The sequence below is a fragment of the Schistocerca serialis genome, chromosome 3 (genome assembly GCF_023864345.2).
Source record: "Schistocerca serialis cubense isolate TAMUIC-IGC-003099 chromosome 3, iqSchSeri2.2, whole genome shotgun sequence".
In the NCBI taxonomy this organism is placed as follows: domain Eukaryota; kingdom Metazoa; phylum Arthropoda; class Insecta; order Orthoptera; family Acrididae; genus Schistocerca; species Schistocerca serialis.
Window position 1 is genome coordinate 2,511,265 of NC_064640.1, and position 16,582 is coordinate 2,527,846.

The 16,582-nt window shown below is 41.8% G+C and overlaps 1 non-coding gene across 1 annotated transcript; it reads left to right on the top strand.

The window, feature by feature from the left end:
* Positions 1-15,732: 15,732 nt before the first annotated feature.
* On the top strand, positions 15,733-15,806 carry Trnat-ugu (transfer RNA threonine (anticodon UGU)). Its single transcript has one exon. It is a non-coding gene; the product is annotated as a tRNA-Thr (tRNA).
* The last annotated feature ends 776 nt before the right edge of the window (positions 15,807-16,582 follow it).

Sequence of the window (16,582 nt, forward strand, 5' to 3'; positions counted from 1 at the left end):
TTCGAAGCAATTGATCAGCGTCTTACGGAGCACGGAACATTCCAGCCTATGACTCGCGACTGGGGAAGACGTAGAACGACGAGGACACCTGCAATGCACGAGGCAATTCTTCTTGCAGTTGACGATAACCCTAATATCAGCGTCAGAGAAGTTGCTGCTGTACAAGGTAACGTTGACCACGCCACTGTATGGAGAGTGCTACGGGAGAACCAGTTGTTTCCGTACCATGTACAGCGTGTGCAGGCGCTATCAGCATCTGATTGGCGTCCATGGGTACACTTTTGCGAATGGTTCATCCAACAATGTGTCAATCCTCATTTCAGTGCAAATGTTCTCTTTACGGATGAGGCTTCATTCCAACGTGATCAAATTGTAAATTTTCACAATCAACATGTGTGGGCTGACGAGAATCCGCACGCAATTGTGCAATCATGTCATCAACACAGATTTTCTGTGAACGTTTGGGCAGGCATTGTTGGTGATGTCTTGATTGGGCTCCATGTTCTTCCACCTACGCTCAATGGAGCACGTTAACATGATTTCATATGGGATACTCTACTTGTGCTGCTAGAACGTGTGCCTTTAAAAGTACGACACAACATGTGGTTCATGCACGATGGAGCTCCTGCACATTTCAGTCGAAGTGTTCGTACGCTTCTCAACAACAGATTCGGTGACCGATGGATTGGTAGAGGCGGACCAATTCCATGGCCTCCACGCTCTCCTGATCTCAACCCTCTTGACTTTCATTTGTGGGGGCATTTGAGAGCTCTTGTCTACGCAACCCCGGTACCAAATGTAGAGACTCTTCGTGCTCGTATTGTGGACGGCTGTGATACAATACGCCATTCTCCAGGGCTGCATCAGCGCATCAGGGATTCCATGCGACGGAGGGTGGATGCATGTATCCTCGCTAACGGAGGACATTTTGAACATTTCCTGTAACAAAGTGTTTGAAGTCACGCTGGTACGTTCTGTTGCTGTGTGTTTCCATTCCAAGATTAATGTGATTTGAAGAGAAGTGATAAAATGAGCTCTAAGATGGAAAGTAAGCGTTTCTGGACACATGTGCACATAGCATATTTTCTTTCTTTGTGTGTGAGGAATGTTTCCTGAAAGTTTGGCCGTACCTTTTTGTAACACCCTGTATATTGAAGGATAGTAAAAGCGAAGAAATTGCACGCTGTTTCTACACAGGCTGTTTCTACACCGAGGAGCTGCATAAAAGCTCAGAACCCAATGTTTTTCTTGTGGAGAGTGTCATAAGACTTCGGGAAATAGAGCACTAGTCAAATGGCTTGGTTTTCCTGCTACACAAAACAGCTCCATTGATGCCGACGATTTGCTATATAATGGGCGTGCATAGTCAACAACCACCACAGTAGCGTGCTAGGAGACGCATTAGAGGATGTGGGGGTATTTTAGACAAACTACCAGTGGAATTACACATCCCTGAGTATAGCTACTGTGGACTTGGGACAAGACTTCAAAAACACTTGGCGCCAGGTGATAAGGGAGTTAATCTGCTCGACAAAGCACGTATGGAACACGACATTGCATACGCTGCAAATAAAGATCTATCAAGTCGTCATTGCAGATAGGATTTTAGCTGATAAGGCTAAGGCGATACGGAGAAGAAAGGATATTGGTGTAGGTCAATGCATCGCAGCATTTGCAGTTGATAAAACCATGGGTGGTAAAATTAAGTTGGATTCAGGAGTGATGAATTTCAAGCGATTTATGAATGCTGCACGCTGTACACTAAACAAGAAGAAGAACAAGAAGGACAGGGAGCAGGGCTGTTTGAAGAACTGCATCCTGACAGCGATGTATGCAGCTAAAAACGCACTGAAGCAGAAAGATGCGGGGAGAAGGAGAAGAAGAGGATCGGTTAAAGCACCCAGAGTTCTACCATTACCCAAGACATCTGACGGTTTTCTTCCATGTCTCATCCCGGCCCGCTCCGCGCTCTCGGCGGTGGGCTCCTTCGCTGGTGGTGCTGCAGCTATTGCTCGATCGGTCAAGAACGCGCAAAACTCCCTAGCACAATTAGAAGAGGCAAGAAGACATAACCGCATGATGGAAGCAGCAGCCATCGGAAAAGGACTATACTTGAAACCTACAGGAAAGTGCTTGCTCTGTTCATAAATAATAAAAAAAGCCCATTAGCGGTCCTACCAGATCTACCTCTCACAAATACGGGTCTTCTTAAGTTCGTTAAAGACAAATTAAAGATACCAATTTCCTGTTGTGTGTTTATGCGGGATACATTACCGAAGACTATGTGAGAAACTGGTGAATGCGGTATTGTGAATCTGGATGTTGCTGGAGGCCCCGGCACCCACTGGGTATCATATGTTATGAATAATGCGGATACCGTCTACTATTTCGACTCATTTGGTGACCTGCAGCCACCAGAAGAATTACAACGATACTTCACTCACAGAAGTCGTGTGCTCTACAATTATCGACGCTATCAGGACTTTAATACACACCTCTGTGGACATCTTTGCGTTGTGTTTCTCTTGACGTTACAAAGAAGAAGAAGAAAAAGAAGCATGCTATACAAGGAGGAGGTTTAAACATTCATTCGTCAGTTGAGGTTCAGATGCAGTGTCGTACACTTTGACGTTAAAAGAATGATCATCTGCATTGCGTGCAAATTACTTCCTGCCAATTGATTTGAGCGTTGGTGAACAGAGTATTGTATTGATTGGACTGGTGACGTACAACAGCATCCCAAATATCACAGAGACTAACAATAAACTCCATCTGGATATTAATGGTGAAAAAGATATTGTGGAAATAGAACCGCGTGCATACGATATCGACGATTTAAACGAAGTCTTAAAACAGTCTGGAAAAGGTATTTAACTACGTGCAAACATCAATGCACTTAAATACGAAATAAGGACTGTAAATGCACCGATTGACTTTAACCAGAAAGGTTCAATAGACGCCTGCTAGGTTTCACAAAAGGACAGATTTTGAAGAAGGATCCAAGTAAATTTTACAAGTCAGATCATACGGAGGACATATTCTCCGTCAGCACAATCCGTGTCGAGTGTAAGATTGCAACGAACTCCTATCTCAACTATAGTCTGATTCACACTATTTACGGATTCTTACCCTCAGTTGCAACGGGGTATAACGTCGTTGAGACCCTTGCCAATGCAATATACCTTCCAGACACCTTCAGACACTGGACTATTTGGAACTGCATATTGTGGACCAGAATAATCAACTTGTCGACTTTCGTGGTGAGGAAATCATTGTACGATTACATCTAAGGCAGGATGGACGTACGGTATAAAACAAGGGCACGCAATCCACGGCATGCCACTTCGTTGCCGAACAGCAAAGTGATGACACGTGCAAACTACGAGTTTCTTAAATCAGTTGGCCTGAAACAGCGCAATAACGTCCTCACTCAATATAACCAGTCCAGTAACGTATGATGAGAGAGTTACACATCAGGAATACTTCTCTCATAAACCTTACACTTCAATCACGTTTAACAAGAACGATGAAATCAGGATTGTCATCCAGCACCAAGACGCACTCACGCTTCTATGCAAGAGTTTCATATATCTAGAGGGGTCATTGAAGAAAACCGACGACAGCGACACAGTAGGATCCAAGCTGACACGTAACGCTTTAACATTCCTGTTCCAAGAGACACGCTATGAATTCAATGGGTCTGAGATCAACCGCACACGCAATGTCGGCATAACGTCAACCCTTAAAACACACGTCTCGGCATCACCAGCAGATCTGCATGTTTTAGAAAATGCAGGATGGTTCATAGACAATCCAGAGGATACAACACTTGCAGAGTACAAGCGATTTACAGCCTGCATACCTCTAAAAATGCTTAAAGGATACTTTGAGGACATGAGACAGATTGTTATGAACGCTAAACAGGAACTCATTCTGGTGCGGAGTGTGACAGACAATAACTCATACGTTCAAGGAGCTCAAGAGAAGAATATGATCATAATCAGCAAGATAATGTGGAAAATGCCTCACATCAGTGTATTAGACGATTAGCGTTTGAAGCTTTTAAAAGTTCTGAATTCAGGTACATTTCTATCACTGACATTTCGCTCATGGGAAATTTTCGAGTACCCAGTGTTACCGACTGTGAGGAGACAAACATGGGCTATTAAAACCTCCAGCCATCTAGAGACACCCAGATTCATCATACTTGCGTTTCAGACTGATAGAAGAGGTAATACAGCAAATGATTCCATCGTGTTCGATAACTGCAAGTTAACTAATGCCAAAGTCTACCTCAATTCAGAATTCCACCCATATGACAATCTATATTAGCAGTGGAGTCAAAATGTATACAGTAACGCATACGATACGTATGCAAGGTTTTGCGCTTCTTACTATGAAATTGCTGAAGGAGAGGGAGGAGGGTGTCTACTCAGTCTGCGTAAGTTCAAAGAGCTTTCTTCGATCATCGTAATAGACTGCTCGAAACAGAATGAGATAATTAAGTCTGGACCTATAGATGGGCGAATTGAATTTGAATCATCGACAAATTTCTCAGAACACACTGCTGCGTATGCTCTATTTCTACATGACCATGTGATCAACTATTGCCCGCTCACAGGGGTTGTGAAGCGAGCTGTATAAATGAATAGGTACTGCTCCGTACCTAGAGCATTTCACGATGACGTGTCATGGTGTGAACATCATTGTGGACGCTCAGGGTTTGTATGATGGTGAGCATAGGCAGTTCGTATTGAGGCGTTACTTTCGTTTTGCCTCAGGTTACAGTAGGACGTAATTATGTTTTCTATATCGAGATATAAGTTTTTCTTTGATTGCTAGCAGCTTCAATACTTCGCTGGATGAAAGGAATATTTGATGCATTTGTTTATTTCTTTTCATCATTTCACAAAGAGGTCACACGCCGTTTATATGTATACTCCTTGTTCCATCCTGTATGAGTGTGCATGGGTATGAATGGAAGTCAAATGTAGCGGGAGAATGGACCAAACGGAACAGATTGAGGGAATAGCAGTCATTGTCAACATTACAAGAATAACGGCAGGTAGGCCAGAGCAGCAAGCAAAGATGAAAACAGGCACGAGGGTAGGTTACAAAGTTGGTGCGGGGGTGAGGTGAGTCTCCCCACCACCGCGTTTGAATAGCAACGTTGGTCGGATTTTGGCGCGTGGAGAGCACTGTGGGGCCAGCCATGAGACGGACCGGACGCGGGAGCACAGCAGTTCGCAGATTTGGTGAAATAGAAATGAGGTAACATGGCTAAAAATTCACGACAGGGTATGCTCATAGCACGCATTCAACATACCTTCATCGGTACAGGTTACGGTTTTAATTTATTTGCGATAGTTTTCTCTGAAATGTCTTTGTAAAATTTTGCTTTGTGGTAGTGAGCATGCAACAGGAACCATCAGTTCACGTAGCTATTTCCCGAGTTATAAGCTTCACTTTTAGCTCAATGAGTGCAGATTGCGTATCGGATGGTAGATCGAGAAATTTCTGTCGCGAAATTTAATTATTTTTGTGAGTTCAGTTCGCACTTCATTTTGGCGCCAATAGAACATCATTTTTGCCCAGAATCTTTTCTCTGATAGAGGTTATCTACCTTCAGCAGTGGCCTACCTTAAATTTCTAGTGTTGTAATTCATGCATGACGATAAGTGAGTCTTAAAGAATGAATGACGATTTTCCCGCTAAAGACGGTGTGGCCCACTTATGTATTTTTTGTGTTATTATGAAATTATGTGTCATATATTTTCTGTGTTATTATGAAATTATGTGTCATATATGAAATTATTCGTGTAGTGCTTTCGTTTTGTCATTGTCCTACCCATGAGAGGTAACGCTGATTCTGAGATAACTTTTGTAACTAAAGAAAAATTGTAGTGTGTCGGCTTCGAAAGTTTTCATCAAAGTAGAAAATAAATCTATTAATTGAGAGTCAGCATTTTAGTTAAGGAATATTCCCCCAGTCACCTGACACATGAAATGAGTAGGATGTATCTTATTCAGTTCGATTTTCTAAAGTTAATGAAAGCCAGAAATAATCTGCAATGTGAATTTAGATAGGCTACCAGCTGCTATAGGACGGCTATGAGTTCAATCACCCCAGAACGTCTTATCTTAGAGAAACTCGCACCAGTTTCCGTTGCGAATATTTCAAAAATAATTAATTTGCTTATCAAGTTAATCAAATAAGGGTCACAATATAGACACCATTTCTTATGGGCCTGGTATATTAGCAGCCAGGACGCAAAGTCGAGTACAATTCTCTAAGGTAACGCGAGGAGATGGTCACACAGGTTCAATATAAATTAAAAATATATAAAGAACCAGCATACAGCCAACCAGAGTCCGTGTATTTTAACAATATGGAGAGGAGAATAAGGAAGGTACTAAGGGTGTGTAAGTTATGCCAGAAAGCAAAACATGTTTGCGGACCGACACAGGCACCCCTGTGCCCTATAGTTCCGAAGAAATTGAAAGAGACAGGAGCAGCGGACCTCCTAGGCCCACTCCCAATGTCGATTGAAGGATATAGGTACGTCTTAGTGGTCACGGAACTCGTGTCGAAGTATGCGACTTTTACGCCTTTAAAACGCGCCACAGGAAAATCCGTAGCGGCCGCTTTAACGAGGCATTTTCCACGTGACGTTGGACGTTTAGACAGATTGATTTCTGACAACGGTCCACAATATTCATCTCACGATACAGACCAGCAGGAAATCCCAGTGAGAGAGTAATTGAAGAGCTAATTAAGTGATGTAGAATCCATTGTAATAGACAGCACCGAAACTGGGCGCGAAATTTGGTGGACTTCCAGAATATTATAAATGAAATGCCACATGGTGTGACAGGAATGTCCCCAATTGAGGTCCTAAGAAACCAAAGACCGCCAGACAAGATCCGGGAGTTAGTAGATTGGCTAGCTGAAATCAGGCGACGGCATAACGAGGTAATCAAAATTGCGATAGACCGAATACAGAAGGAAGCAGCGAGAAGGAAAAAAAAAAAATCAAAAGGGGAAGGTGCGCTCATTAACTCTGAGAATTGGCGATAAGGTGCTGATACGAGCCCACAGGTTATCAAAGAAGCATAAACATATATGCAGTAAGTTTTTTTAATGTATATATAGGTCCATTTAGAGTCCGACGAATCGCGCACACACACGCTGTCAAAGTGGAAACGTTGAGGTCACGTAAACCTAGAGGCCTACACCACGTCTCAAACATCAAGTTACGGCAAGAATAATAGATCACAGGCATCGTTTCGTTATCATTTTGCAAGATATAAGTTGTGAGTCTAGTTATCGCCTTTAGTTTTCTACGTTGTTCGTGTATGATGAAATACACAGGAGACCAAATCAGTGTCTTGGTATTTGTTCTATGGTAGTGACATATGACTGACGGGCCATAGTCTATCGACAGGCAAACAATGTGCAGCCGACACCAGCAGACGAACTCGTGCGTTAGACTTTGGTTACGCCACAGAGTGCGGCCAGCTGATAAGTCTTGACTCGCGCCAAAGCTGCGCCAGTCCCGTCTTGCGGCGACGAAGTTTTGCCGGGGACGCATTTTTGTTGTTCTTGCACAAGTGTAGAGCTCCTGTGACAATGTCGAGTGATGCTGCCTGGGGAAGGATGAATCTGCGGGAACCATAAATGGAAAGCAGCCGGCCGAAGTGGCCGAGCGGTTCTAGCCGCTACAGTCTGGAACCGCGCGACCGCTACGGTCGCAGGTTCGAATCCTGCCTCGGGCATGGATGTTTGTGATGTCCTTAGGTTAGTTAGGTTTAAGTAGTTCTAAGTTCTAGGGGACTGATGACCACAGAAGTTAAGTCCCATAGTGCTCAGAGCCATTTGAACCATTTGGAAAGCAACCCGGACGAAACATGCCTGCCATCGGAACATTTTCAAACGAGGGAAAATCCAGGGAGTACTGTAGACGCAAGCAAATGTTAACTATATGTATTGAATATAATAGATGTAAGATGTGGAATATTTTAGCCCTAATCATGGTAATCATTAAGGAAATCTGAAAAAATAGAGAATCTATGTGTGTTGTGTGTATGTCAACAGAGCATGAGGCGATAAATGGACGGAGTGCGAAGGAAAGAGGCACCAGAAAACATATCCAAAACTTACGAGAGAATTAAGACATGTGGGAAGCGAAATTGACGGAGGAACACAAACAGAGTATCAGCTGCTTGATAACAATACAAAAAAGGGGGTATAAATGTCAGTATGATGGTCAAGTAAGGTAGATAATTTAAGATGTTTTGTCTATACAATGAGTGGGAAGTCCTTTGTTGTTTTTTTTTTTTTTTTGTATAACAGCATGCAAAGAAAGTAGTAATTGCAGTATGTAAACTAACAGTCTCCTTCATATCGTCTGTCATTAGATAGGCTAAGGAGTAGACTAACTGGAAAGTAGTGCATGTAAGACAATGACTAAATAAAAGGAGCTATGTGGGTTTATTAATAATAAACAGGATCGGTGATGGTAGCTTGGAAATTACTTGGGTCTCCTACGTCCGAATTGTCCTAAATGGTTTGCAGATAACCCAACCTTTCTTTGAGAAGTAAATGACATAAGCGACTATATTTTTTTAAATCAGAGTATCGAGTTGTAAATACGCTCGTAAACTGAGAGACAAATGTAAGAAAGGAAACTGACATTAACTTTGTCATATAGCTTTTAGTTAGCTGTACAATTACAATAGGTACCTCCTACTTTGTAAAGTTCATAAGGAGTGTTGTTTTCATTTTTTGTCATTTCATGTAAGGTAAATTTTACTGGATTAAGCAAGGCAACGTGTGACCTCCAAATGTAAAGATCAAATTAGGAGGAAGAATTTACTTGTGTACCTAGGATAAGCGACCTCCACCATATAAAGACATTACGAGGATACCTATATACTGTATTTAGTTGTTTAGATAGGCTACCAGCTCCTATACAACGGCTATGAGTTCAACCACCCCAGAACGTGTTATCTTAGAGAAACTTGCACCAGTTTCCGTTGCGCATATTTCAAAAATAATTAACTTCTTTGGCAAGTTAATCAAATAAGGGCCACAATATAGACACCATTTCTTATGGGCTTGGTATATTAGCAGCCAGGACGCAAAGTCGAGTACAATTCTCTAAGGTAACGCGAGGAGATGGTCACACAGGTTCAATATAAATTAAAAATATATAAAGAACCAGCATACAGCCAACCAGCAGTCATATAGCAGTATTTAATGATGTTGCGTTTGTACCGTACCCACAACACGCTGGAATAATAGAAACATTTCCTGCAAACATTGCATCAACAAGATCTTTCAAGCAAGTGAGGTGTGCTAAGACAAGGAAGAGCACAAAGTGGTTAACACATTTCTACCACGGAATTCACTGGGATGATCCTGGAATACCCTATAAAGGTATGGTGACTGCACTTAAATTATTCAATCACATGCACAGTATTATCTACGTGAAGGGGAAGGACAAGATCTCATTAATGCATTGAATCTTTAAATTTTCTTCTATTCAAGACCTGGAATTCTACGGCTGTCCGTCTATCCATCGACTCGAGAACATGTATCAAAAAAGTGCTACTGTATCTGCTTATGAAAATGTAAAATTATTTTTAAGTTGGATGAGAAATAAATAATTTTTCTTTCCTAACAATCCTTGTATACTTATTCTTTTTGGTACCTGCATGATGATACTACACCTGCATTCCACTGGAACTGTCTGACTCACTTACCACAGCCTTTGAGGGCTGTCACCAGAGGAGTAGCACTACCCATGCTATTATATATATATATATATATATATATATATATATATATATATATATATATATATATATATATATATATATATATAGTTCTTGAGATAAATTTCAGTTCAATGCAGTGATACTCTTAACTTATTATTATTACTAGAATCCAACACATGTTGGGGATTCCTCGAACGGAATATTTTTTTCCTTATAGAGCCATACTTAAAACTAAAGCAAAGGTATTAACTAACTTACTTACACGCTAAATACTATTACTAAATAAATTCCATCGAAACAGACTATATTGAACCGAGCTGCTCTGTGAATTAAGATTCTCCTACTTAACTAGATAGCTGTAAATATTTTCCATTAAATAATGAATTAATTGAGTGGCTCCAACTTAACAAGACTATATATGTTTGAAATATACATTTATCATTGAAACACTTTAATAACAACAACATTTGAATGGATAGTTCCAACTTAACTGAGCAGCTCTTAATATTTTTTGAACTGGGTGGCTCTAGACATTATCCATCACAGACAGCTGAAATACTTTAATAATAACAATTAATTGGGTGGCTCTAAAGCGTCTAATGCAAACAGCTGTACTAAGGAAAAAAATATTTGGGTGGCTAGCGGTAGGTGAAGCTCAAACACTACTCTATCTACACACACACACACACACACACACACACACACACACACACACACACACACACACACCCACACCCACACACACATACACATACATACACACACACATGGATAATGAAAGAGAGACAATAATTTTTTTCAGCACATTGTGCTTATATATAAATAAAGTCGCAATAATTTTGTTTTCATTTTCCAGAACATGGTGAATATATATATATATATATATATATATATATATATATACTACTGGCCATTAAAATTGGTAGACCAAGAAGAAATGCAGATGATAAACAGGTATTCATTGGACAAATATATTATACTGGAACTGACATGTGACTAAGGAAAAAAATATTTGGGTGGCTAGCGGTAGGTGAAGCTCAAACACATTACATTTTCACGCAATTTGGGTGCATAGATCCTGAGAAATCAGTACCCAGAACAACCACCTCTGGCCGTAATAACGGCCTTGATACACCTGGGCATTGAGTTAAACAGAGCTTAGATGGCGTGTACAGTTACAGCTGCCCATGTAGCTTCAACACGATATCAGAGTTCATCAAGAGTAGTGACTGACGTACTGTAACGAGCCAGTTGCTCGGCCACCATTGACCAGACGTTTTCAATTGGTGAGAGATCTGGAGAATGTGCTGGCCAGGGCAGCAATCGAACGTTTCTGTATCCAGAAAGACTCCTACAGGACCTGCAACATGCGGTCGTGCATTATCCTGCTGAAATGTAGGGTTTCGCAGGGATCGAATGAAGGGTAGAGCCACGGGTCGCAACACATCTGAAATGTAACTTCCACTGTTCTAAGTGTCGTCAATGTGAACAAGAGGTGACCGAGACGTGTAACCAATGGCACCCCATACCATCACGCCGGGTGATACGCCAGTATGGCGATGACGAATACACGCTTCTAATGTACATTCACCATGATGTCGCCAAACACGGATGTGACCATCATGATGCTGTAAAAAGAACCTGGATTCATCCGAAAAAATGACGTTTTGCCATTCGTGCACCCAGGTTCGTCGTCGAGCACACCATCGCAGGCGCTCCTGTCTGTGATGCAGCGTCAAGGGTAACCGCAGCCACGGTCTCCGAGCTGATAGTCCATGCTGCTGCAAACGTCATCAAACTGTTTGTGCAGATGGTTGTTGTCTTGCAAGCGTCCCCATCTGTTGACTCAGGGATCGAGACGTGGCTGCACGATCTGTTACAGCCATGCGGATAAGATGCCTGTCATCCCGACTGCTAGTGATATGAGGCCGTTGGGATCCAGCACGGCGTTCCGTATTACTCTCCTGAACCCACCGATTCCATATTCTGCTAACAGTCATTGGATCTCGACCAACGCAAGCAGCAATGTCCCAATACGATAAACCACAATCGCGATAGGCTACAATCCGACCTTTATCAAAGTCGGAAACGTGATGGTACACATTTTTCCTCCTTACACGAGGCATCACAACAACGTTTCACCAGGCAACACCGGTCAACTGCTGTTTGTGTATGAGAAATCGGTTGGAAACTTTCCTCATGTCAGCACGTTGTAGGTGTCGCCACCGGCGCCAACCTTGTGTGAATGCTCTGAAAATCTAATCATTTGCATATCACAGCATCTTCTTCCTGTTGGTTAAATTTGGCGTTTGTAGCGCGTTATCTTCGTGGTGTAGCAATTTTAATGGCCAGTAGTATATATATATATATATATATATATATATATATATATATATATATATATATATAAGGAAATAATTTTTATGTGTATTTATTTTTATTTTTTCAGCACAAGGTACTTATATATATATATATATATATATATATATATATATATATATATAAGTAGATGTATTTACACCTGTATACATACTGTATTTTACACTCTCTCACACACATACACACACATACACATGCATACTTACTTTTACACCCCCACATACACACAAAGACTCACACCACACATCACACATGCAACCAATAATTACACTATGATAAAAGACCATACTATGTGATGCATAAACACCCTCACCCCATTGACACACTCATTCTCTCTCTATCTGTCAATCAGAGTCCCCCCACCCCTACTTTTGCTTCATGTAAATAGTGTGAGTATGGGAGGGTTTCCACCCCCCATGGCCGATGTGGCCGTGCGGTTCTAGGCGCTTCAGTCTGGAACCGCGTGACCGCTATGGTCGCAGGTTCGAATCCTGCCTCGGGCATGGATGTGTGTGATGTCCTTAGGTTAGTTAGGTTTAAGTAGTTCTAAGTTATAGGGGACTGATGACCACACATGTTAAGTCCCATAGTGCTCACAGCCATTTGAACCATTTTGTTTCCACCCCATCCTCACAAATGACTCTTTTATCGTCTTGAGGAAACAATCCGACGTTAGATTGCAGTACAGTGTACACTTTGTGACCTCATGATCGAATACTAGTATGCTGAACGATGTGTGGAGGAGCGCCTGTAACATTGCAACCATAGAGGCACTGCAAATACTCTTCAACTGTAAGAGCTCTAGATGCTGCACGTCTGACACCCTTTGCCCACCTCTGGCTGCCCCCGTCTGTTGCACAATATGCATACATTTTGGACCTCGATCCCACAAACTCTGCAATCGGTAAACCATTTGCCTCATCTTTCATGAGATCGATAACCGTCTTGTTCTTAGGAACAATACCATAAGGATTATCGACCTCATAATACGACATGTCTAATTCTTTACCATGGCACCTAATTACTTCATATGGATCACAGTTCTATATCCAGTAGATAAAGCTGTCTGTATCCATATAAAGCAACCTTGGTTCTACAAAATTAGGTTTCACAAACTCATAGTGGATGTGGTACATGTAGAATTTGGAGATATCCAGTATGCACATCCACAAATAAATAGGCTTCATAAACTGTACTGCAGTCTTTCCACATTTCTACAGCAACAAAGTTTTCATTGAAGATGGTGGCATGCTTAAAATTTGGCCCGGCGATACACTTTCTCACGCCATAACGTCCTTTCCATGCAGTTCTAATCAAAATATTGCGTTCATTTCTTACATTCTGCATAGTTTTCCTGAAAATGGAATTGTTCATTAATTTATAAAAATCTTTTTAAAAAGCATTACTCGCGACCGCCCTCTTTTCGGTATTTAGTTCAATATACTCCTTCAACTAGGGGGATTGCTTGAAGGAGATAGCCCGGGTGATTCTAACAAGCTTCATACCTAAGCTGAGGCACTGCTGGAGGTTACAATAATGAATAATATACCTCTGCTTATCTCCAACAGGAGCCATCAGTTTAGGGATGGTGCTTCTTCTCGGAATTTATTGCTCTGGACATAACAGCAAATCGCTTGTCTCTCCATGCAAATTATTAGGATATGTGATGTCTGCCTCTAGCACATACCCTACATCAAAATCGGCTGTAAGACCAATTATTTTTCCACCTGATCCCTTCAATTCGTTTTGAGGCACCCATCTAAACCCATCAACCGGCAGTGGCTGCATCATGGCGTGCCCGTATAAGTTGTTCACATCTAAGTACATAATGTAACTTCAATGAAGGGATGCATTAAACCCGACACCCATCCGTGGGTTATTTGCCTTGGCATGCCTTTGAATGCATAAAAGCAGAAGCACTGCAGCATCAGTGAGAAGTTCCATGTTGTGTCCCATATTTTTGAGCATAGCGTCCCAGGACAAGCCAGGTGATGTGTAATAAAAGGCGGGGTCCAGAGTGTACATGGCCATACATACACTCCGGAACTTTTCAAAAACATATGCAAGCAAATGCACGTCTGTGTCCATGTATAGTCTTGCATATTCTCCCAAATTGGGGATGTTGAATTTCTGCCAGACATTCACGGCATGCTCATAATCTGCTGTAGTTACGGCATCGCCTGTGAGAGTACTGGTAAATTCAGATATGTCGGGAAGCCGGGTTTCATTGAGTTTTGCCATACTATCAACATACTCGTATGGGAAAACTCCTTTCCTAGTCGCAAGGTGGACCTTTTCCTCATCAGGAAATGCAGATGGAGTGATATGCATATCGGTCCGAGGTAAAGTTTCAACCAGTTTCTGGAGTGAATTCTGCATAAAGCGTAAAGAGTCAAGGAAGCAGAGCGTAATTTTCGGCGTCATTCGTTTTGAGAAAGAAATGTACTTCTTAACACTTTCAGGGATGACACTGACCTGATCATTCTTCATACCGAAATTAGCCAAGAGCTCAACGAGAAACCGAACATCATACCCACTCAAATTATGAAAAAAGACAGGTATGTGCTGTGGTAACTTATACTTCAAATTGCATGCGCTATGAGCTGCACCACAAAACTTCCCCATAAGATGGCAATGATCTCTATGGAGATTTTCCACTTTTCTATCTAATGGTAGCCCACAAATATGACAATTAACCGCCTTTTCATACAAGTCATCATCTTCCTTTGATTTGGTCATGGGAATGTTGGTGCTGTAGAGCTTACCAACTTCCCATGAAAGTTTTTCAGGCTCAGTGAGGAGCCAAACCGCAGAATTGTCCCCGACATAAGACTCATAGCTGTTAAGTTTAGAATCATATCCACATACAACTTGGAACACTGCTGCATAAGGTACGAGTCTTTATGTGCAGATTGTATGTGAGGCTAAGGGGTTCCCTTCACAACAAGTAATAGGAGCTAGCAGGCATTCAAAGTCGACATACAATACAAAAGGACATCACCACTCTTGGTGAGCATTTTGAAATTTGATGAAGTTATTTTCGTCTGTGGGAAGCGCAATCTAATAGATGTATAGCTAATAACTCTTCTGATGAAAATTAATTCACACACCTTCAACAAATATGCTTTTTATCGTGATCTTTTGATAGTTGGGAGGAAAGGAGTCGGGACATTTCTTTGTTCCAAACATAGTGATATATACAAAGACAGTAACTGTTCTCGAAAGAACAGAATACTGTTGATGACCGTGCAGCTTTTCCCTGGAATAAATGAAAGGGAATAAATACAACCAGGAAAAAGCTGCACGGTCATCAATAGTATTCTGTTCCTTCGAGAACAGTTACTGTCTTCATATATATAGTTAAAGGCTACCCAGCCATTGACCATCGTATGTGCGAATGCGTACAGGTTGCCCAAACTCTTACGGGAATCGCCAAAGCGTGCGCGAGTAATGAGTGCATGGGCAAATGTCTATTAGGTACATTACATATGTAGAATTGTGGACAGTTGGGAATGTGAGTCTCACGGGGAGCGTGCAAGGGATAAGTCCCTGCAGTCGCGCTATTCATCTGTGTCCTCGGTGGCTCAGATGGATAGAGCGTCTGCCATGTAAGCAGGAGATCCCGGGTTCGAGTCCCGGTCGGGGCACACATTTTCAGCTGTCCACATCGAGGTATATCAACAACACCTGTCGGCAGCTGAGGGTTTCAGTTAGTCATCAAACATAGTGATAATTATCACCTTCAGAGAAGAGCAGCATGTTTACATGCAGCTCTCGCTCACCTGCAAATTTTGAGAAATGGAGGGGGCCGATGACGGTGTGCTTGTCTTGCTCATCTGACTTGTCGTTATTCTTATCCAGGCCATAAACAAGAACTGATATTCTGGTATTCTGCGCCTCAAATTTAGGTATGTCCCGGATTTTTACGGGGAACTCTATACCATCAAAGTTATAAGATGTCTTAATATCACATGCTCTGTAACTGTTAAGACGCTGCGGGTTTGTCTTGTAATTTCTCTCACAAGCCAGGACTGACCATGTTAAACAAGCATTATCGTACCGATTTTCAACATTAATACATGCCTTCTTGTTTGCTATATCTTTAGGGAGCTTAAGATAACTGGGCCCTCCATTTACTGGATCATAGACATGTATACGGCTCTCAAGGTGTGGTATACAGCAGAGTGCTTTAGTGGACCCGCATACTTCCATCTCGGAAAATCGGGCCATAATAGCGCTCAAGGTGGATTCGTGATACCACCCAGCAATGGATGTGCTCCAAGAAATAACGCCATTATCACTTCATATATAGTGCAGAGTTGTAGCCTCTGCATCACCTGGATATTTAGGTGGGTGATTCAACTTGCAGCATAGTACTGCGCTGCATTTAATGGCGTTAAATCTCGGATCGTGTAGGACTCTG